We start from the raw sequence: 22,321 nt of genomic DNA, 5'->3' as shown, positions 1-22,321 counted from the left end.
TTTTTTTTTTTTGTGGAAGGGGGCAGCAGTATGCAGTTGGCATAGAAGAAAAGGATTTAGGAGCAAAGCATTGGGTCTCAGTACCAGAACCTTGGAACATTACCCACTCCGATCCACACAAGTCTGCATTTATTGGCTTTTTGGGTGTGCTCCCTGAAGGAGCAGAAGTTAGAGAAAAGTGACCAACTGCAACTTCAGTTCCAAAATAAATGCTTAAACTAACCAGATCTTTGAGCCCATTTCTTCCAATTCAAATATATTAGCAGACTACATTTTTGAATACTTCATAAAACAAGAACCATAAAAGCATTCTGTTTGAAGAACAGTGTTTTGATGAGAGTGCAATTCAGGACAGTTTAAATAAAATGCCCCCATTGCTATTACCCAACAACACACTTTTAACAAGAATGTTAATTACCTTATTTCCCTTACCTTTATTTAAAGAGAGGGGGCGGGGGAAACCTACAACACTGCAATCACACATGATTGAAGCTGGTGGTACAATCGTAGTATAACTTCAAAATACAAATGGAAAGGGAGAACAAAGGCCCCATGTGAAATAAACACCCACAACCTCTTCAAGTTACTTGAGCCTAATAAAAAAAATTTACAAGGTTCTGCCTCTTCCTGGGCTTTTAAAGCAACACTGCACAGTTTAGTTGAAATCAACAGACTATTCTGGCTACTACTGCTGTCCTCAGTGATAAGGAGATCAGATAAATTTCATCTTCCCTTCAAGCCCGTGTAATTTGGCTTTCATTCTCTTATTTGTCAATACCCCAAACAGATTAAGAGTAGACTCAGACTGTTGAAATGTAACTCAAAATTTAGAACAGTCCAGTTGTTTTGTGCAAGATACACTTTGTATATGTTACATTGACAAGTTTAGGCTATGATCAGAAAAGTACACAGCCATTCTTTGAGCATGAACACTCTGCAACAATTAGGCTTTGAAGAAACTGTTAATAAGGATACTTTGAGGACACATTGCCAACTTGGCAAGAAGACTCAAGGCTCATGTATCCTTAACTGAACTACCCTCATTGTAATGCAGAAGAATCAGACCCATAGGTCAAAAAAACCCTTGCCCAGGTGAAGACCCCTCCCCTGAGCATGCATGATCATAGAAATAGTTGTGTAACTGTATTATAACTGTATGTAAATTACTAACCAATCAGTGTAAAGAGGATAGATTTGAAAAATTACTAACTCTGTATAGATGTATCATGGAAAGTCACATTTGATTGGGCTTACTTTGTGGAATACTACCTTGCCTCTAGCTCCATGCGAACCTGAAATAAATAAGTAACATCTCCCTGAGCATGTGAAGATTGACATATTGCATACCAGGCCATGAATCTGCTTTTCAGACAACAAGATTCAGAATAGACTTCAGCCCTACTCCTTGGCTATACTCCGTCAGCAGATTACTGGATCTTTTCATACAGCCCTCTCAAACCCAGTCAGCATGGACTGTGAAGCTCTCACAGGAAGGTTGCCCGACTCTCTCCTCCCTTGTACTGCAAGGACAATACCAGCTGTGTTTCACATACAGAGAGAAAGAACTAGGTCCTTCAACCACCAACAGGCTTTCTCTGTCAGGAAGACTCACTCTTCTCAGGATTTTATTTCCCAGTAGTAAAGAAGCCAGCTCACACAGCTGTGTTCAAAGAGGAACTGTGTTGCCTGTATACCAGCACATTTGGTGCCTTATGTTTACTTCAACACCTGTGAGCTTGCCTGAAATATGGGTCAAATGTTTGCAGAGCATTCAAATGTGTGTGGTATTCCAGCTTTTGCAAATATGTTAACTGCTTCAAGGTATTTGACACCCAGTCAGCCCAAGGTACAAACACCTGAAGAAGGCACATGTGGAAACTGAAATTGCTGCTCACCTAACTGCCACAAGTTCCTGCTCTTCTACTCAAAAAGCAGGTGGCCTGGTTAAATAAGCTATGTAAATCAGATTCAAGATCAAACTCAAATGCTTACTGTCCTTTAGTAGTCTTTGCTGCTACACAATAGAATTATTTACTGCTCTGATGCCTTTTCACAACTGCAGTAAGAACAATTCAGATCTAGTATTTCCTCATATGCAGCTTTAGAGCAGTCTTCACTAGAAACACAATTCTCTCCTCTGTTCATTTCTGAAAGGAAAGAAAAATGGCTTAACTCAGGGGTTTAGAGCCCTGTTACTATACAGTGGGAAGGGCAGAGCCCTGTGAGAATGTACGCTGAAGTCAAAAGGAAAGTATTTTTAAACAATTTTTCATCAACTAGAAGCCTGCCCTAAAATTGTTACAATCTTATTCAGATTACTGTTGCTAATATTCTTTTGTGATCAGACTCTTCAATGCAATGTGCATGGCATTCCACACCTTGTTTAACATCAAGAATTTTGCTAGTAGCTTAACGCTTTTTTCTTAAAGTCTCCTTTTAGTATTAAACGTTCATACCAATCATGCTGTAACCTGAGTAGGCATCCTGCTGCAACTACAGTGTTTTTCACCACTGTATCCAAGTGAAATTTGGCAAAAGGAGGGGACAGGATATAAGAGAAAGGCAATCCAAGTGTGCAACACCAGGATGAGGAGAAGGAAAGAAGAGAAGGAAATCAAGGAAGTCCTATTATTTTTCCTATGAAGACAAGTGTGCAACAGGGACAGGACACACTCAAAATAAAGGAGAAAATTCTTCCTCCAAGAGGAACAAAATCCCTAAGTGTCATGCATTCAACGGAGAGCCAGGATCCTGTTCTACACCTAAGTATCTTTAGTTAATGATGCTCTGTGCCTGTTACATTCAATAACTGGAGAAATCCCTGAGAGAGATCTTCAAGACAGGTAGTAAAAGCATCATCGATAATTCTTTATATTTAACAGCTCTTCCAGCAGCTCTCATATTATGCAAGGAGGATTCTGCCATGCATTTTATCATAGACATTACTACTAATATAATACATTAAACAGTATAAACAAAAGACAAAAGCAAAGAAATTCAAACAAAAAAAATTATCCATACACCATAAAGATCATAAGGCACATATTTGCTTTGCAAATAACATTTTCACACCTAGTCTGGTAAGGGTCAGTTATTATGCTACCATCAGTGCATTAACTTTCTGATATTTGAATATGGCAAGTTTTAGTCTTTAAAGCAGACCACCTGGCTTACAGAATTCTTCCATGTTCATCAGCACCTCAGGTCAAAGCCAGACCTACATTCCTCACTGCAGTTTAACAACTGATTCCCAAGCCATAGCAAAAACACCCTAGAAACTTAAAAGGTCTGAACTAAAGCCTTGGCAGACATGAGAAATGTTAAATTTTTTTTAATTATTTTTTTAATGAGAGTGTCTATATGCAATGCAGATACACAGTATGTATTTGAGGAGTGATGCTGAGCGAAAATATAAACTAAGAGACTAAATCCAGCATAAAAGGTACAGTGAGGCCACTGATGAATCTCAACACATACATACAGGCAAAGAAGTTTCAAACAAAGAGAACTACTGAATATCAGGCCCATTTAAGTTTGATGACATAGCAGGTACATGCACATATCTATGTATGCTTTCTTCTGGTCATTCTCCGCTATGGTAGCTGAACCTAGTTTTCCACAAGTTCAGATGTTTTCATCAAGATTCCAATAGCACTGAAAGCTTTTTAAAAATTGGGATACTATCAGGGTTGCTGTACTTAAAAAATCTTTATTATTCCCATTTATATGTTAGAAAGGTTTCAAAGAATAAAAACAGGAGTCAACTAAATTTTCAAAGTTAATGTCCCAAAATGCTCTGTAGAGGGGAAAAAAAAAAAAAAAAAAAATCAGCTTAGGGTTTTTTTTTCTTAAAAACAAAACAAAGGGGGAAAAACCCACTAAATAAATGAACACCCACATGCAACAAACGAAACAAACCAGAAAACCCAACCAACCAACCAGAAACCCTACATGTTACTCCATTTGCCTGAAGAAACAAGTGTTTCATTTGCAAAGTATACCTGTCTCAATGGCTACTGAATCTATTACTATTTGAGAAGTAAATTTTATACAGGAAGTATTGCAAGAACAGACAGGCAACTCTGGTAAAATCAGCATCTATAAGGCAAGAGCCATGAGCGCAGGCACATAGCATCATACAAACACTGTTCTCAACTTCTTAATAGGCTTTAATTTCATTTGTACAAGGATACCAATTTGTCAAAAGGTACATCGTTATGAGAGCTGCTTCTAAATCCACATGAGAGATTCTGCAATTGAGGACAGAGTTAAGAGCATTCTGTGCTTTTAGTTACTATGCCTAGAGATGCTTCATTCTTTCTTCAAAGAGCAATCTTTTATATGGCCATCTGCACAGCAAGTGAAGAAAGCGAGGCATGTTTTTCAAATAAGGATGATATCAGAAAAATGTGGGTATAGCCCTAATAACCAGATGCATACTTTGAATCTTTGCAACTCATTATTTTTAGTTGCTCACTCAGCTTGACATCATTTATATACTTGAGAGAGACTATATGTTTACTGTAGGAAAGAATAATTGCACAGGAACTCCAAAGAGAACTGAAAGATTTCCATCTGGAATCAAGCAAGGATCTACTGTTGAAAAGCCTTCCAAAAATCTCGAAATGTTTTTTTGCCTCAGTTGTCCATTCAGTCCAAAGATTAAAAAAAAGTATTTATTCTATCAACACAGCAGACCAGCCAATAAATCATCTACTAAGATTTATGTTATCAACACAAAAACGCAACAGTGCTCTGAGCACTTTCATTCTCAGGTCTTCTGTGCACTGGCAATAAAATGAAACTCTTCAAACAGACCGCTGGTTTTATTCAGCTTCATACCCTAAACATGAGAGGATTTTTACAGATACCTGAATTTAAGACAATTCATATTTGATTTAAGTCCACACTTCTTCCAGCTTTTCGTTTCAGGATTTGCTGAAACAAGTTATCCAGCTCTGCTGATTTAAAAGTGTTTACTCCTAACAGCTATTATTTACTCAACGTGGGTGAAATATTTCACATTCTCCTGTCAGAGAGTAATAACTTATCTGGAAAGACTCAAAACGTAACAGTGGCATTTGGAGAACACTTACCTTTTATCCCTTGTCATCAGTAACTTCATTGTTTCATTTAAAAATATGCAACTCTCACAAGAACACTAGAAGAAATTTAGTGAAAGGGAAGAAAAGTGCGGAAAGTAGAAAAAAACAGAAGCTTGAAGGGAAACATCTCTACCCAAAGGATACCTTGTTTTCAAGATAAGCTGGAAAAGTCTGATTATTTAGATAAGAACACAAAACGAGGAAAGGGGAAAACTAACCTGTCAATGGAGGAAATAAATCTCTAGTCAATTTTTTTTGTCCAAAGATGCAGAAGTTAATGTTTAAGGAGAGGCATGACAGGGAAATACACACCTAAGCCCCTTAAGAAGTCCCAGGGGACTGCTAAATGAGGTTTGAAAGAGAGCAGCCTGATGATTAAAGACACATACAAAGGAATACAAGATGAGAAATGCTGAAAAAATAGACAATTATAAAGACAAAAAATACAGAGTGAGATTAGACAGAGCAACACACAGCTGAGACCAGGTCACGGGAATAATGGGACATGTCTGAGGACAGCTGAACCAGTGCTACTGGTTCATTAATCAGATAAACACCTCCAAGAGCTTCCGCACCTCGGGGTCAAGAAGGCTACTCATTGCACCCCTCTGTGTTTCAGTAGTACCGAAGTCTCACTTGCTCCCATGTCAGAAATGTTTGTGAGGGACTGCTGGACTTTCCATAAGTCCTGTAATACCTCTTTTCCATTTTCAGAAGAGTTTATTCAGAATAGCTTACTGCAATACACTGTATCACAGTTTCGGTGCCACTTTTCTGGTCCCTACTACTCCACCCCAGGATAGCTCAATGAATGAAATAAAAAGGATTTTTCTCTTAGTGCTAGCAAAATTATGCATTTACCCCGCTTTCCGAAGAGCAAGGGTCCCTCTAAAAGCCATAATAAACAGTCACCTCTGTATCATACCACCCTTTTGGAAGGGGCAGAGGAATGCTGAAATAAGGCAAAAATGAATATGAGCACCCATGTCAAAGCTGGGCACTTCCTGAAATTCAGACAAGCCTATGTTGTAAGGACATGAAATAAATGCACATAGTAGAGGGAGCATACAGAAAACTAACCCTGCTTCGTCACCAGCAGGAAGTGAGCAAATGCACTTGTGGAACTGGCCACCAAACCAGGTCCCTGCAAAACACTCATACACTTCACGGGTGGCTTTTATTGCTCCACCTGTGAAATTTCATTTCCTTCTGGTGGAGAGACAGGGTACGTGCACAAACATGAGACTACAGAGCAAGACAATAATAGATGCACAAAAAAAATGTCCACATACATCGTTGCCTATTTTACTCTAGAAACCTAAGTAACTGGTTTGTTATAAACTGGAAAGGGGAAGAAGTTTGTGTTACCAACTGGGCAAGACTCTCCATGGCGTAATATCCATAAATTCAAATACCAAGGGACCTCATATGCACACCAAATCAATGTCAAGTCTTTTACTGAATTGCTTAAAAGATAAAAATAAAGGCCGAGACACTGGCAATCCATAAAAATGAAAATAGAAAGATGCATTATTATCACAATTTTACCACTGAACTATAACATGACCTGAAACAACTCATTTAAGGTCATTTATATCGGCAGCAAATGAGGGCTCACCCCACCTAGAGCTCAGCATCTGGTAAGCACTTGTGGAACCTCAGGTGTTAGGTGCTGCTGAACACCGGGTCAGTGATACAGGGTTGCACAGCTGCATTCCTCAGCCCAGTCTTCTCTGAGATGGGGCTGTAAGGAAGCTTCACTTAGCACTCAAAGTGGTACCTGGGTTACTGGCAAAGACAACCCATTCCTGCACTTTTCCCATTAACTAAATGGAATACAAAGAACAAATCCCAAACTGTACACAGTCAGCTTTTAAATTAATACAACACTATTTTCACACACAAAAAATAGTCAATATTTAAAGTTACTCCAAGGTTTCAGATAAATAATTTGAAGACATCAGCTATTAGTGATTGAAACTAGCACCTAATCACAAGCTATTTCAGCATCTTGACTATACACTGCTTCACAAGCTTCCACAGGGATTAAACATGACATAAACAAGTGTCCAGTACCACTGCAGAATTCCCAGTTTTATTTACCCAAACATCCAGAAAACTAGAGTCAGCTCCCCAATAAACCAGTGGTGGGGAAGAGGAATTAGTTGCAAACATATTCTTACCAACCCCTCAGCCGCAATGCAGAAGCACTGTTAATGTGCTCTAGGAACAACAAAATCAAGCCTCACCTCAGCCCCAGACCTGCACACTCACATACGTAAGTAGCCGTTCCTGTAAGAAGAATGAATTTGAAGATTCATACACAACTATAAGTAGAATTGGACCCACAGATATCTGGAACCATGATAAAGGACTTCATATCATTAGCACTGATTCTCCCACTCCAAAACATTACTGTCTCTTTCACAAGAGTAACCACCAAAAAAATAAAAAAGCAGGTTTATTTTACTGTCAAATAGGCATGTGTGTGTACACACACATTATATATAGTATAAATACACACACTTTTATTAAAAAAGTAAATAGAATCAAGACATTTCTTAGATGACAGGTTATCTTTGAAGTTTTCTTGAAAGAAAATTAAAAGCTATCAGAATCTGAAATACTTTAGCAACTGAACAGAACCTGAAACTAGTAGTCTTTGATGTAATTCTTCTGAGAACCTGAAGATGCCCTATACATAGCTCAGATCTACTAGACTCCTTAATCAAGGTATAGGCATATTGGTTTCTTACTCCTTTAAGGGCTGGTGTATTAATATTCTGTCAGATAAGGGCTTTGAATTAAAATAGCACATTAGATATGCAGGTTTTACTCTTAAGACGTTAAATGTCCTATCTGAGATCACATCAAGGTATTAAAAGTAAGTTACAGATCTCAACTTCGTCCTGAGAAATTTCACAGATAATGAATTCTCTTACCCTTACAAAGTCTTCTCAAGAGGCACCCCTATGCAACTGATCCCCTGGGCTGGAGTCAAGAACCATCCACTGTTGAGTATTACCTTGGCAAGTTGGGGCATACAGGAATGGTGGTGTGCTAAGATGTGTAAACGGGATGTAACTCAACAGACATAGCTAGCAACACCTGATGTGGTACAGTCACAAAATTGCATTGCCTTATTCCCAGCTCACATAACTATTTCTGTTCAGGCATCTTAATACTGCTTAGCGAAGTAATGCCATCACTATTTTGTGAAACACTACAATGCTCCAATTCATGCCCTCAGGGCTTCAAACTCCTTCCACTGAGTAGACAGGAACGCAGACACCTGAGGTCAGGGGATAATCAGGTGCCTGAAGTAGACAGCATCAGCTCACAAGGGTCAATGCAAGGCCTCACATAAAAGACTCTACTTTGAAGCCCAGACTGAACCACAAAAGCAATTTGTGTCTAACTGCAGGTTAATTAACAGAATTGTAAGATGCAACCAATCACCATAAGAAAAATCCTTAATCTGAGATTTTGACATTTCAGGAATTGATTATATACTGTAACTAGAGTTTTGGCATCTGAGAAGCATATGTCATCTAGTCCCATAGTTACATATTAAAGTGATGTCTGAAACCTACCTAAATACATAGGAGATAGAAAAGTAAAGCAACTCCATGGGGCAAAGCACACCTAGCTGTGCTGTTCCAAGTCCCAATGAAGTCAACTATAGCCTTTTCTCAAATTAAGTCAGAATCTTCAAAAAACACACTTCAATCATGAATTTCTGTATGCATACATTTCAGGCCCTGGTAAATTGAAAGTGATCTGAATAGCCTACCTCAAAGCAACCATAACATAGCCAAACTAGTTTGTCATCCAGAATTTTTTTAAAAAACATGTAAATACTCATTCTTGGTTGCATTTTTCAAATACAGATCATGCTACATGACCAGCGATGTGGGAGGTACCCAGCACTTCATATGCCATTGAATCATTCTCTGCCTGACAATCACTTCTGAACAGCTGCAAATGCATACAGGCTACAGTAAAACTGATGTTTTAAAAATGTAAATGAACAATCGACACATGATTTCAATTCTGTTAAGCTGGAGTTTTACTAACAGTTAAGAATAATCCTTCCCCAAACAACATACTGGAAGTGTGTTTATATTGAAACTGAATTTATTTTTGTCTTGATCTGTAGAGAAGTTGTTTGAGCACAATTTAAGATGGCTCAGAAAAGGCCCCCATTTAAGACGGCTCACAAACATTAAGTTGGGAACATTTCAGGTCTAGTAACCAAGAATTTCATTCCATCTGTGAATGCCTCTCTGACCTCACTCAGCCGACTGCTTACAAAACAAAGGGAAAAGAACAAAACAAAACTTTCTATGTTTGGTATTCACTCTTAACTAGTGAACATTTAAGTTTCCAAACAGCAATTTCCTTTCTACATCTCCTAAAATAAACAAAAAAGCTTCCTAAAGAGAAAGGTGTGACAGAACTGAAAAAAGGGACCTCCGCAGGTCCCATCCAACCTCAGCTGTTCTGTAATTCTGCGATCTTCTGGGGGTTTTGTATTTTAAAGTCAGATTGCTTTGTTCAGGCAATCACTTTGGTTAGATACAGATTTTAAAAATGACAAAATTAAGCTATGAATTCTGAGTTTCAACACCTACCTTTAAATCTGTCCTTAAGAGACCAAGGGCAGCTGAATAAAAGTTCTTCTGTTGGTCTTTCCCCGCGCAAAGATGCCAGACACTTTTTGCCTCTTTGAATCTCATAACTTGCATCCAGTGAAGTGGCAAAGGCCAGAGCTACAGACCCCATCTGCAGTGGCTGCCTATCAGCTAGGAACTGACAGCCACCAGGAAGCAAGTAAGAAGTCCCTTTGCATTGCCAGGCACCAGTGGAGCCCATCTCTGAGCATCCATCCCTTCCCGGGTGCATGCTGCCTGAAAGACAAAGGCCCCAACATGGACGTCTACAGAGCAACCAGGTGTACACCATTAGAGGGTAGAGCAGATTACTAACCTACAGTGAATGAATTCCCACTCCACAAAACTAATTGCAAGTGTTTCTATTGAAGTCACAAAGGTGCTAACAGACTAGTCACTAACCTCTGGGCATATCAAACATTTGGACACTTTTTATTACAGTGTCAGGACCCTGCCAGGCCAGCTCATGAAAATAAATAACAGAAACTCACTTTAACAGAGTAATACTACTCTGTCAATAACTGGTCACAATCTTTCTTCCTATATATGACTAACAATAATGACCTGAGCACTGTGTCTCTTTAAACAAAGACAGAAAGTTGATCTGCTCAGATAATGACCCACAAAGGCAAACAATGCAAGAGGAAGCTTGTGAACATCCTAGAACTTCTACTAATTTACCAAGAGGGAGTTTCCAAGTGTGGATCACCTATGTCCAAGTGTTTGCTTTTCCCCTCCTCTAAAACACAGTAGCAAGTGGAAAGGTAGAAACAGAATTAAAACACACAACAATTTTGCACTTCAACAATCCTGAAAAAAACTGCAAACTTAGGGAATTACTGTTTTGTTTCTGTAAGCAAGTAATTGCAAAAATACAAAAAAAGTGTCTTCTAGAACAGCCTACAAGCATAGCACAGAATTGTCTGTGAAAAGCAGACCCAAAACCAAAATGTATAAGTAACAAATACGTTGGCTAGCACAGTTTGAAAGAAAAAATTATAAGTATTTACTAGATCTTTTTTGCAGGTAAATTGCAGTCAAGCACCGAGTTTTATAAAAGTTACATTTCTGATTTTACCTTATGGTTGATGCTTCACACAAAAGGAATTGTTTCCACAGCAGCAAGATTTTATTAATGATTTAACCAGGTTTATTTTGGATCAGTTTAACTGGAACAGGTTAACTTCTTACACTGAAATCTAATCCAAAACAAGTTTATTATTTATTACTGATACAGGTTTAACTGAACTGGTTTATGCAGAAACAAGACAAACTGAACCTACCCACAAACCTGTTTTGCAAAGGCTCCATCCAAAGCATTTGATACTTTTATCTATATATAATACATGCACATAATATATACACATATATAATTTGGGGGGGTCCCTTATTATTAACAGATCTGGTTGTAATTGTACCACATGAATTTCATGCTACTTGGGAACTTCACAGATACAAAAATAACATGCAACCTGTAAGAAAAAATAAAGAAGGGAAAACATCTACAGTTACTACAAAACATAGTTGGGGGGAGGGGGGGGGGGGGGGGGGGGGGCTGGCAGCTGGACAGGTCTCCTGGAGCTGGTACTGCTAGAACCAAGTTTAAAAGGCAAGAAAGAAAAAGTTTAGGCTCCTGGTTTATTAAGGAAATCAAAATGTTACAGATCAGAAATGCCTAGATTTCTTCCCTTGGGGCTACTGTCACTGCATTACCACTACACATAAAAGTCAGAAGCTCACAATGTTCAATACACACACACACACAAACCTAGGTCTTCCAAGCATCAGAAATGCAATACAAATGCTATCTTGTAAAGAACACAACCCGTCCTTCCAGGAACATTACGGTCCAAACTGCTCCCTGACCTACAGCACGGTTGGAAAACCTTTCCCATCATTACCTGACAAAGAGAAATTATGAAAGGGAAAGTAGAAACACATAATATTATTAAGCTAACCTACAGTCATGCAATTCCATTTGCAAAGGAATTAGTATCATTTACACTTATGACAAAGAAGCCCAACAGCATCATCTGTATCAAGACCTCAGGTGCAGAGGATGTCTGCCTAAGCTTAAGATGGAAAAAACACAACTTAATGTTCAACTATGAGCTCTAAAGAGCCACAATTAACGACTCATGCCAAAAGTTAACTGGGCCTCCAGTAAATGCATACTGGGGAAAGAGAATGGACTACCAGAAAAAGATATTTTTGAGATGGAGGGGAGGGTAGTGGCAATTTTGAAAGAGTTTGAATACAATCATTTTGTAAAATGGTCTGGTCTTTTTTCTCCCCCCAATTACCCAGTGAGTACATTTCACAAATTTCTGATATATATAGCCTCAGAAATGCATTTGTTTCCTGAGAAACCACCTTTTATTTCTCTGAGAGCAGCTTACTTGGGGGAGGGGGGCGCACCAGCAGTAAGAGGCAATGTCCTTCACCCCACCCCACTAAAACCAGAGTTCCCCCCCTTCACATTACAATTCTAAATGTTCAATGACATCATTTGGGCAGGAAAACCAACAGTCCCTTCTCTTGTTAAGATATTTCTTGTTTTGAATTTTGTTACTGTTTTGCTCTCCTTCTATCCAAGTTTAAGAAATTTGTCTGGGACACACAAAAAAAACCCAAAACACCAAGAACTGCTTTAGTTATTCCCTATTAAAGATTTGTATAACCAAGGAATACTACATGAAAAGCAACCAGAAACAGTCAGGTTATGTTTATTAGCACTGGTAAGATACTAGTTTTACTCTAGTTTCTGTGTCCTGACTCGGGACAAGAAACGGTCAAACCAAAAGCCTAAATTTAAACACATTTTTATACAGTTAACACAGCACTGCTTGCTGCAGTCATGTGCAAAAGTGTATTAATGAATTCACCAGTGTATCTGGCTACAATACAAATTAATGCCAAGGCTTTTTAGTTCATCCGTTTCTCAAATCCCCAACATCACTAGACACTGCCAATCAAGGACTAAGCAAATTAAGTGTTCTCTTGAAGGACTTGATTTGTCTCTGTACACATATTCGCTAAAGCATTCCTGTTTGGTTAAAAACAGAAGGAATCAATTTGTCTTACCATCACGTTATCCAAACACAAGCTTCCAAAACTGATTAAAACACTTTCGTACAACCTTGGCAATGTTAACTTCCCAGCCGTGCACTGGAAAGCAACATTAAGTTACAAAGGAAGAAAATAAAGAACAAACAAATGCACTATTATTTAGACAGCATATCTCCCCCCAAAACAGATCAACAGCTATTATTTTCCAGAGTCAGCATTTCACATAATTTTATTCATAACAAAAATAGAAGTCATCTTATCCCATATAGTTTTAAAAACTGGGGTTTTTTAAAAGATATTTTTAAGTTCTCTAAAATGTACTCTAATCTACCAACAATACAAACACAAGAAGTATCTACTGACAAACACATCTTATTTAAGAAGTGAACTTCCAGTACAAGTACCCTGAAGTAGTGTATAATGAAAAGATATTCAACTAGGAGGGGAAAAGAAATAAACAACAAGACAAAACAAACAAAAAAATAACCACAAAAAAAACTACCACACACCCCCCAAACCCTTCATACTGAGTATTTTATAAATAACTTATTTTTTGTATTATCCTCACTGTTTCTACATGCACAGAGGAGGGAGGTGATTTGAATATACACCTGAAAGAAAAAATACAAAATACTCCTCCTTGAGCCTACTGTAGCACATGTTATTGTGTTATCATCACAGTTCCCTGACTCTAGATGTTCAGATCCGGACCACATCCAGAGGGACACTCACTTAGAAGGTAAATGAAACGGAGATGAGAAATCATGTGCAAGTTAAAAGCAACCTCAGTCCCCACAGCAAACACTCTTGCTCAGGGCTAAAACACTCCTTACTTTCCATAGCACAGTCCTTCACAGACCTTTTCCCACCTGGAAATTCCTTCACCTGGGGAAGCTATCACAAAATGGTGATTGGACAAAATTCCAGAATGGTGCTTTCACTCCACTCTAAAAACACCACAGTATTTTTTTCTATTTTCATTGATTTATCTTAGCACATCATTAAAGGTGCCATCCAAATTTTAAGACATATTTTCAAAGATCAAGAATATACACAAGGGAGATCAGCATGGCATGACTACACCGTAACTGCATTCCCCCAGGCAGAAAGACCCTAAAACATCTCACTGGAAGAGAGACCCTTTTCAAGTAATTTATCAAGCAAACTACCATCAGCCCCATGGGGGATCATTCTTCCTAGGGAAAAGCAACTGTAAAATTATATTTCATGGAACAGAGGAATCCCAAATCACTGTCATCATTATTCACACTCATAAACTACAAGTATTTCTTTTGTGTTCATTACTTAAAAACTCCAAATGCGGTGTTTTTTGAAGGCCTCATTAAAACAGCTAACTGTGCTTACAGAAAAATTCAGGACTTAAAGGGAGCTTGGAAACTACAGACGTGCAAAAGAAACCTATGACTTGCTAACTCCATGCACCACCAGCAAGGTCCAACTTCCCTGCCCTCTGCTTGTTCATCTCATAGAAGAGACGGCAGGTCAGAGACCACCTTTACAGTTAGATCCTGCAGCTCTGCTTAGATGTCATAATCAAAAGAGAATCAAGATACCATATTGCCACCTTCCAGTATTTCAGGATGGAAAAGATCCTGCCCGCCTCAGTAACGTTAAGCACAAAGCAATGCCAGATGAGCCCGACCACATCAGCAACTCCTAAAGCTCCTAAGAGAGGTGTCATGGGCCCGAGGCGCCCGTTCAAGCAGTGAAAAGCAGTAACACTAGTTCAGACTCACAAAAGGAAAACAGCTAAGCTAAAGATATCCTAACAGGCAGCTTATATTTAGAGGAAGATAGGGGGATTTGCAGAGTGATGTAATTCCTAAAACACGAACTCCTCTGTTTGACAGAAGGCAAAATGAGATGAAAAGAGAATAACACATTTCTCTAAGTAATGGTAAATATTTCCTTGAACTTCAGGCTTCGGCAGCATCAGAGCAACACAGGAGGGTGAAGAAGGCAGATGTAAGTTTTACTTTTCCTTTAGCAAGCTAGTTGGAACAGAAGGCAGGGATGCAGCGGTGGCCGACTCACTGAACTGTCAAGGTTATTCCTAAAACACTGTGCTGGAAGGAGACCAGCAGACCCGCTTAACGTTTGCCGGCCGCTCCTGTGCTGCCCCTCACCACACGGGCAGCCTCCCCCCGGGGGAACGGCGGGGGAGCACCGAGCGCTGCCGGCCTGCACCCGCGGCTCCGGGCAGCCCGCAGGCTTTCGGCCGGTGGCAGAGCGAAGCCTCCCGCTGCGGGGGTGCCTGCAGGGCCGGCCCCCGCCCCGCCGCCCCGCTCCGACGGCGGGGGACGGAGTGCTGCGCTGCCAGACGCGCCGCTCGCCTCAGCCCCGCCGCCCGGCGGCCGCCGCTCCCCTGCGGCCGGAGCTCCGCGGGCTCCGGCAGCGGCCACCCCCGCCCCGCAGCGCCGCCCGCGAGCAGCCGCCTCCCCTCGAGGGCGCAGCCCCGGCTGCCTCGGACCGGCGCTCCCGGCGCCGGGGTGCAGGCGGGGAAACGCCACCGTGGAGTTCATCGTTAACTCGCTGCCCCGCTTCCTCAGAGAGCTCCTCCCGCGGGCGCCGCGGCAGCCGGCAGCCCCAACGGGGCGGGCGCGGCGCCACCACCGAGGGAGCCGGTGGGCACGGACCCCCCCCAGCCCCCCAGCGACCGCGACCCGCAGCACAGGGTGCCGTGCCGCCCCACTCCTACCTTCCCGCCGGCCTGGCCCGGCTCCTCTCCTCGCCGCAGCGGTGCGCGGCGCCCCGCGCGGAGTGCCGTGCCGTGCCGTGCCGTGCCGTGCCCCGCGGCGGCAGCCGCCGCGCTGCCAGCGCCGAGGCGTGAGGGCGGCCCCACGTGCGCTGGCTGCGCCAATCGGGGCCGCCCGCGGGCCGCCCCCCGCCCCCACCCCGGCACCGTCCCGGGGCGCCCGCGAAGCGGCGGCGGGCCGGGCGCCCGCGGGAGCGGCGGCAGGAAGCTGGTGTGGGAGGCGGCGGACGGGAGCGCGGCGGGACGGGGGTTTGGGATCGCTGGAGGGGAGGGAACAAAGAAACCCCAAGCGCTGCCGGCCGCGGGCTGGGCGCCGCTTCCGCGCCCGCGGGGCCGCCGCGCAGCCGGAGTGGCCGGGGGAGCGCACCGGGGGAGCGGCCGGGCGGGCCCCGCGGGGCTGGGTTCCGCCGCGCCGCGGGAACGGTCGCTGGGCGGGCCGAGGTGCCCGGCGCCGGGGTGAGGAGAGTTTAGCCGGGCAAACCGCCAACACGAACGTATAAATCACCCTTCGCGCTGCCCGGGGAGCTGCGCAGCGCGGGCTGTGCCGAGGGGTCAGACCCCGCTCCCGGCGGGCCGCCGGAGCCCGAAGGGGGAGCAGCAGCTGGTGGGTCAGGTGCGGGGCGGCCGCCCGGGCCCCAGGGAGTTTCCCAAGGGGCATTGCTCTCTGCTGAAGCACCGCGCATCAGCAGCGTGTCCCCGGGCTGTCAGCCTGGGCGAGGCTGGGAACGAGCCCTGCTCCCGCACTTTGCACCTCGGGTGCCGGTGAGGTGCCCGCGATCCGCGTTGCTGGAATTGCTGCCTCCGCTGTGGCGATACCGGGAGTGTAATGCTTGAAAACAATAAGCTGGTTCCTAACAAAACAAACATTCCTAACATAGCCAAATATTTATGTACTTTATTTTACAATGTTTAATTTGTAACACTGCGTTTTTGTAGGATTGTCGGTGTGAATCGTTCTTGCAGTTTCCGTTGGTTAACGAACATGTAAGCAGGTTGTTTGCTCAGTCTGCATGTGTTTTGATCCCATCATTTAATCTAATGGTTATTGATGTTACACAGTGGCGGCTGTTCACTACCGCCTCAGTTTTTCAGTTCATGACACTCCACCTCATTGCTGCACGTTTAGATCTCTTAAAAATGCTCTGAAATCCGTTCAATGACTCATATTAATTTCAATATGTTTTGCATGGGTGTCGTGGAAACAGGCCAATCTACTTTGGTTGTAGGCAACTGCCTCCCACAAATGCCTTACTGCCTCTATATAAAGAAGTTCATCCGCCAGTGGCCTTCAGTTTTCCCTGTATATTGAAAATAAATTTCCAAAAGATGGGTTTCTTTTTTGTGGGAGTCTGGTTACCCATGTCTCCAGCATCCGTGGACTTCTGACCAGATGCACAGCCATGAAAAGAAAATGGGGAAAGCAGGCCACAGTTCATAGAATCATATCATAGAAGGTTTAGGTTGGAAGGGACCTTAAAGACCATCTAGTTCCAGTCCCCCTGCCATGGGTAGGGACACCTTCCACTAGACCAGGCTGCTCAAACTCCCAACCAACCTGGCCTTGAACACTTCCAGGGGTGAGGCATCCACAGCTTCTCTGGGCAACCTCTTTCAGCATCTCACCACGCTCATAGTAAAGAATTTTTTCCTAATATCTAATCTAAATCTATCCACCTTCAGCTTAAAGCCAATACCCCTTGTCCTATCACTACATGCCCTTTAAAAAGTCCCTTTCCAGCTTTCTTGCAGGCCCCCTTTAGGTACTGGAAGGCCGCTCTATGGTCTCCCTGAAGCCTTTTCCATGCTGAACAACCCCAATGCTCTCAGCCTGTCTTCACAGCAGAGGTGGTCCAGCTCTCTGATCATCTCCATGGCCCATGTCCTTCTTATGCTGGGGGCCTAGAGCTGAACACAGTACTGCAGGTGGGTTCTTATGAGAGCAGTAGTCTCTCACACTTCTTCTGATGCAGCCCAGGATTCGGTTGGCTTTCTGGGCAGCAAGAGCACATTTCTGGGCCATGTTGAGCTTCTTGCCAACCAACACCCCCAAGTCCTTCTCCTCAGGGCTGCTTTCAATCTAGTCTCTGCCCAGCCTGTATTGGTACTGTGAGTTGCCCCAGCCCAGGTGCAGGATCTTTCACTTGGCCTTGTTGAAGTTCATGAGGTTTGTATGAGTCGACCTCTCAAGCCTGTCAAAGTTCCTCTCAATGGCATCCCTTCCCTCCAGGATGTCGACAGCACCACACAGCTTTGCGTCATCAGCAAATTTGCTGAGGGTGCGCTTGATCTAACTGTCCATGTTGCCGACAAAGATGTTGAACACAAAGGTCCCAGTACAGACCCCTGAAGAAATGAAGTTCCAGTTCTAAAAGGCAAAGTTGGAAACAAGGTTACTTTTTTTGTGATGAATTTCAGTGATGAGACCTTGAAAGCATTCATCACTACCTTTTTTAGAAAGATAAACTTGGGAACTTCCAGATATGTGATCCATTTTTATCTGCTACTTAAATGCCAAGTCTTTTAAAATGTCATTTTCTAAATTCTTTGCAACCATACAGACTAGAAACACCGAAGCTGAAGTGGTCATTTAATTGCCTGATTCTAGAAACCAAGAAGAAAAAAGCTGAATATGCATTTGGAAACACTAAAAAATGACACTTCAGCACTTCAGCCTTTTATCCCTTTTTCTTCTTTTAGTACTAGTGTATTTTGGTGGGGGTTCTTTTTTTGTTGTTGTTTTTGGGGGGGGGGGTGTCCTCCTTTTTTCCCCCTGTAGGTTCTCTGTAGGCAATATATTTCAGATAAGAGCAGAACCTGAAGTACAGCTTTTATTTTTGTAGCTACTCAGACTTTTCCAACGTGTCTCATGTTTGCTTCCATCGTCTTTTGAATGGATAGTATTTCATTTTGGTGAGTTGATTGTTGCTGCTAGAAATGCAAAATTATATTAATGGACTTTTGTTAAAACTTAAACATATAGCCTGTCATTCACAGTGACTTGTACTGTTTTTGTAAAGCATCTTCTTCAGTGTCCTTGGGCTTATCAGGCTGAGTGACATGCTTGTGCTCAGCCATTGTTCTCCTCCTATGACTGGATACATTTATTAGATTTAGCACACCAAAACTGTCCAGCAGACTACAGCCTCCATACCAAACAGGTCTAGGCAAGGAAGTGGGTTTACACATGTAAGTGGCCCTAAAACAACACAAAAAAGATCAGTCAGTCAACCATGTTAAATTATTTGAGTGCCTAAGGGTTCTGACAAGTAATACTTGATGGATTTAAATGAATAAATTTGAAAGAATAATGCCCACAGTGGTACGCCAGACTCCTTCACAGAGCTTACCAGGACGTGTTTGTGTCTCTTCTACCCCAATCCATAGTCTGTTACCTCTGTGCAAAGTAACCTCACCTCTGACCTGAACATTTCTTGCAGCAATGTCAGGTCAGGAGGTAGAGCTTAAACCTGGGAAGCGATACTGTCTTAAACCATTTTAACTAATTCTGACAAAGCACGGCTCTGAGAGCCATACTGTTCACAGGGCTGAGATCCAGGAAACAAACTCTGAGCTTGCCTGTATGTTCTGTAATCCTGTGGGATCAGGAGGGATGTTCAGATTTGGAAAGGTTCACTTTCCATCAGTTCCACAAGAAGAGAGGTGAAATAGAGATACTGATGGTTATCTAGGTCTAAGACTCATCTGAGTATTCAAAAGCAAAACTTAGCCTTTGCTGCAGGAGCACATGAGACTGTGGAAATGGCTTTTGTGCAAGAGACTTAAAATTACTTTTCAGATAATAAACTGCTTCTGACAAATATGACCTCAGAATTTAGGCTAAAGAAATGTCATGCAGGCCTGGAGAGTGGGAAATCTAACTATTATAGCTATGCAGCTGAACCACTGGAGTGCCCAGGAATGTCACTGATAAGCGGCTTGATAAAGAACTAATGAGCGAGGATGTCTGCAGTCCCATTGCAGTGCTAATTATGCAGGACACGTGAAGTATTATATGGGAAATAACGTTAAAACATAATATTTAAAGCTATGTAGCATAAACTGAATGTATGAGGCTGCTAATGACAAGTGCTGGTGTTCAGGCTTAGTGAATAGCTAAAGTCATTAATCAATTAAATGCATTAAATGCTTTACAGATGCAAGACAGAGGTAATAACTCATAAGAAAGTGCATGATGCAATGTATTGGTGAACTATAGAAAAAAAGGGAGCTGTATCCTGGACTTTGAGATTTCTCAGGCTGCAGTGCTATGGGAGACAGAATTGTGTTCTGCTGCCACCTGCATATGGTGCTCCTCTTGCTAATTGTTCAAGCCCTCAGATCAGGAAATGCCTCATGGCAAATCCAGGTCTCTGATTACAAGTAATTGGGTGAGTCAGGGGACTCGGTGGATGGCAGGGGCAGGCTCTATGGCAGCCCGTGTTCCTGTCGCCTAGTGGGAAGGCAGCCAGCCTCAAAGAGTGCAGAGGTGGGGAGCTGAGGAGAGCTGACAGTAGGAGGGGTAGAACCTTGTTCAATGTAGGTAAAAGTAGAAACTAGTCATCTGTCATGAACAGCATGTATACCGCAAAACAATGGCATATCTGCAATGTGTCATCTGAAGGACCATAAGCCTGTGGGTTTTTTTGCTTCAGAATGAAATAAGCAGTATTGCTTTTTCTAATGATGAAAGAATGCATCCATATGTAAGAAAGTAAATGGACAGAATTGCATTCATATTTTTTTAAAAGGTACAAATAATTTTTTAACATAAAGGTATACTTCCCGTTGCCCTTGCCGAGTCATATTTTCTTCTGGAAGTACTCAGTATTAGCAAGTGCTGCTTAACAAATAGCAATTTGGTACAATCTGGTCCACAGAATTAACATGATTTACTAATGTTTGCAAGAAAAGTAGTATGTGTCTACGCACTGCAAAACTGGTAAGTCTGTATTAATACATACAGGCTTCTTGGTGATAATAAGATCATTTAACAAATTGCTCCCACCCCTTTGTTACCCAAGGAGGGAGCGTTCGGGAGTTCTACACTTTTTCAGCAGTAGAAAGTATAGGCAGGACACAAAGGAGGCGTTCCTTCTCTCCAAACTTTTGGACTCTGATTTTCCTGCAGAGCAATGAACCTCCTGAATACCTTCTTGAAAGTATTCCTTTCATGAGGCTGAAAGAACAACCAAAAGATTGAGGCTGGGAAGCAAATGAGACTGAACAAACAACTCTTTATAGAAATAAACAGCCTGGGTAAGGGATATTCCACACGCATGATCTATAGGACATGTAAATCAAAGCAAGTATTTCATTGAGGGACTCTCATCTGACAGAACCATAGAACAACAGCATGAAGTTTCAATACTTCAAAATATCAGTAAAAGGCCAGTATGTGGAAGATGCTGTTCTACACAATTGTTTTATTTTTCTTTAAGACAGACATAATGAAGTACCACAAAACATTGAATATTTCATCATCATTTTTCTGTTCACTGTTCCTTCACTGATATGATCTTTATTCATTTCCTGTTTACATTAAAAATAATATCCCTAACTGCAAACTCAGGTCTCCTCTAAGTCTCATCTCCAATTGAAAATTAAAATGCTTAATTAAGTATAATCACTGTCCAAAAGAAATATCCCTTAATTCAAATATAATTAAGATAACATCAAGCTATGTATGTGTATTTTTGTCTATGTGTGGAAAATGCAAATCCCAAATTACCGGGATGTATTAGAACTGTCCATCTTCCTAAAAAGAAGCTGCTGGACCTTGTCACAGAACATGTACGGACCAGTTTAAAAATAGCCCCGTAAAGTGAAGAATTGTCTTCCATGACCAGTGGTATCTCAAAAAGCTTTCAGACACGCAGCAAGGCAGTGGCGAGCACAAGTGAGTCTCAGAGGTCTTGGAAATGTTTGTGACATTTTCCTACATTTTTTGAAAAGATGCACTTTTAAGAAAAGACATGCAGTGAGTTAGGCAGCAGTGGGAGCTTGATTAGTGGGGTGCTTATAGGGCTTGGAAGACCCTAGCATTTTATTAGATCTGGGTGGCTTAGTCACTAATTACAGGTTTCTCTTAAACAGCAGATAAAATCTATGCATAATGTTTATGATTACCAGGGGAGTGACATCACATGCTGCCTGGCCTAACAAAGTGTATGACTTGACCACAGAAATTCTGGTGTGAATTGTAATGTGGTATGGGGAACGGAACATAAAATTATATATCATTTCCACGGCGTGCCTTGCTATTTATCATCACTAAATGGTTAGTATCATAGCCATGTGGAGACTAGTGTTAAAGATCATGGGGCTGATTATGAAATTCAAGGGCTTTAGAAGGGTTAGAAACATGCTTTCATAAAGATTAGAAACATGCTTTCATAACAGTTAATTTAAAATTCTTTACAACTGAGAACTTTTTTGATTTGGAGTCAAGAGTACTTAGAAAGTTTATAGCAATTCGCCCTTCATGGTAAAGTGGAGGAAAAGCAGACAGTACTAGATAATTTACTGTGATGCCTTTACAAAGCCCTCATGTAATCTTTTATCGGTTCTGTAGTATTCTTTCCTAAATCATGTCCCAGATTAGATAATACAAATATGTTCCTTTCTTAGAAATAAGTTTCTTTTCCTATTCAGCTTGCAGCTGTGAATGAAAAAAACAAGAAAAATCTGATTGTTTGGGG

At 41.9% G+C, this 22,321-nt stretch overlaps 1 protein-coding gene across 1 annotated transcript in view; it reads right to left on the bottom strand.

Moving 5' to 3' along the window:
* The window catches only part of STXBP6 (syntaxin binding protein 6), a 121,998-nt gene extending 106,283 nt beyond the window's left edge, over window positions 1-15,715 (bottom strand). The window contains exon 1 of the mRNA XM_056347240.1: window positions 15,567-15,715. The gene's annotated coding sequence lies outside the window, so the exon portion shown is untranslated. The remainder of the gene's footprint in view (window positions 1-15,566) is intronic.
* Window positions 15,716-22,321: the final 6,606 nt, after the last annotated feature.

This window comes from Falco biarmicus, chromosome 7 (assembly GCF_023638135.1).
Source record: "Falco biarmicus isolate bFalBia1 chromosome 7, bFalBia1.pri, whole genome shotgun sequence".
Lineage (NCBI taxonomy): Eukaryota > Metazoa > Chordata > Aves > Falconiformes > Falconidae > Falco > Falco biarmicus.
Note: the sequence above shows the minus strand (reverse complement) of the source record. Positions and strands in the feature narration are given on the sequence as shown.